Source organism: Corvus brachyrhynchos, unplaced genomic scaffold (genome assembly GCF_000691975.1).
Source record: "Corvus brachyrhynchos isolate BGI_N302 unplaced genomic scaffold, ASM69197v1 scaffold115, whole genome shotgun sequence".
NCBI lineage: Eukaryota > Metazoa > Chordata > Aves > Passeriformes > Corvidae > Corvus > Corvus brachyrhynchos.
The window spans coordinates 15651805-15653883 of NW_008239553.1; the positions used below are offsets into that span (position 1 = coordinate 15651805).

At 44.5% G+C, this 2079-nt stretch overlaps 1 long non-coding RNA gene across 1 annotated transcript in view; it reads right to left on the reverse strand.

Moving 5' to 3' along the window:
- The window catches only part of LOC108448574, a 7863-nt gene that overhangs the window by 2842 nt on the left and 2942 nt on the right, over positions 1-2079 (reverse strand). The window contains exon 2 of the long non-coding RNA XR_001864515.1: positions 1352-1377. This is a non-coding gene — a long non-coding RNA (uncharacterized LOC108448574). The remainder of the gene's footprint in view (positions 1-1351; positions 1378-2079) is intronic.

The window sequence follows — 2079 nt, forward strand, 5'->3', positions numbered from 1 at the left end:
GAGCCCCGCCAGATAGCGCTAGAGGGCTGCTGATGGCAGCCAGCGCCGAGCGGGGCACCGCCAGCGCCGGGCTACAGCCCTGCGTCCCGGGCAAGGAGCGGGAGAAAGGGGGGCGGGAGGGGAGGACGAGCCCGGATCGTTCTTGTTTCGTGCAGGGATGGGGGTTTTTCCCTCTAAAAAAAAAGAGGGGAGAGGGGTGGAAGAAAGAGTAAAAAGCGAAGTTAACAGGTAAGTAAATGAACCTCCTCCTAATCCAGCTCCCAAAGATCTCAGTCATACTGCCGTCGAGGTCAAGAAAAGTTCACCGTGATGGGCTACCATTGACTTTCAGGACTAGAAAGGTTTTCGCCATACATTTCGCCATACATTACTGAAAAGCGAAGTACACTACTGGCAGACCGGGGATCAGGGTGAGGAGCTGAATGAACCCAGTGATCTGCCGAAGCTAAAACGTGCATGATTTCACAGGGGCACCCGAGATGGGACCTCAAAAGTCTTGCAGCTGCGGGAAGTTGGAGGCGAATCAAAGAGTGCTGAGACGAATAAAAAGTGACTGAAGTTGTAAAAAGCAACCGTAAGGGCAAAGGAGAGTGTGGTAAAAAGCAGGTTTGGGGGTAGGAATTTAACTGTGGCACAATCCTGATCATAAAAAGAAAAAGGTACTATTTAAACTTCACACTTCGCCTTGGAAGCGAAACAAAAAGTAAAATTCATGTGAATTTCTCAACGGTGTCACTGTGATGTCCCGCATCTAAATTTTAACAGGCAGATTGCTTTCTTCATTAATTATGACACATTGCCTAAAATGATAGTTCAAGATAAAAAGCCAGTTCGAATATGTTAAAATTTTCACTCTGTTACATGATATCCTTGACCTGTCTATGAGGAGTTTTGCTTTCAAATGCAGTCTACGCGTTACCGAACACAATGGCATCATCCAAAATACTTGAACTCAGCACACAAACAAACAAACATTGAATAAAGTTACAAACAAGATTAAGGTTCAAGTTATTTGTCCCTGTAGCAAGGCGTCAATTGTCCTAACAGATGTAGGGACGTTAAGAGGATTTAAACCATGCGAATTTAATAAACCAGATTAGCAATAGGTGCTTTCCACAAATGCTAAGAACTGGAAAGTAAATCTAGCCTAAATTACCCATCGGACTGGAGCATCACCTACAAGGAGACCTCAAAATTTCCTACAGGGTCCAACAGGGTTTCGTGCAAGCATGGCTTGTTTCCCCCTAAAAACTTTCAATTTGCATTAAATCTTGTGCTAGGAGCACACGCGCGTGCAAAACAGCGGTTTAAGGTCTCCGGTGGGATTTATTCTTGAAATCTGAAATATTACCTGTTGTGCCATCCGCTTTTGCAAGGCTGTGGAAAAAGAGAGAGAGAGGGAGGGAGGGAGAGATGTAACGAGCAAGCAAGAGAGGCATGTCTCAAAGCCAGCAAAGGACTAAGATGCCACACTTCGGAAAGGCTGATTGAAAACAGACTCTTCTTAAGTTTTAGAGGATTTTCTCTCTCGCTCCCTCCGAGGGCTAAGAAGCCGATTTGAGAGTTTGAAGGGAATAGGTTTCAGCATCCATATTTGTTCTGGTGCACTTGTAAAATGCGATTTGAAGAGGATCTTTAGCCCTCTGATTGTCTTTGTATTGTTTTTCTTGAAACGGATCTTTTGCCCTTAATGAATCCCCACACAGCTGGACAGCTCCTGCTCGGACACTGAGAGCGCTAACCCCAAACTGACCCCAATTTGACACCACAAGATGAAATTTTACCGCCTGTTAAAACCATTTCCAGCCTCGGCAAAAGGAGCTGGCAGTTGACTGAGATGCACTTCCATACCGGACACCTCATTTCTCTTTGGACTTTTGAGCCGATCCATCAAAAAAAAAAAAAAAAAAAAAAAAAAAAAAAAAAGGCAAAAAACCCCCCAGACACCACCCCGACTCATATCTCACACTTTTCCTGAAAACAGCCCTCGCTCTGAAAGTGATGCAGGAGAAATGGAAATTAGCCACTTTAATTTTCCTGAATTACTTTTATTTTTAAAGAAATGTCACCAGTCACGGG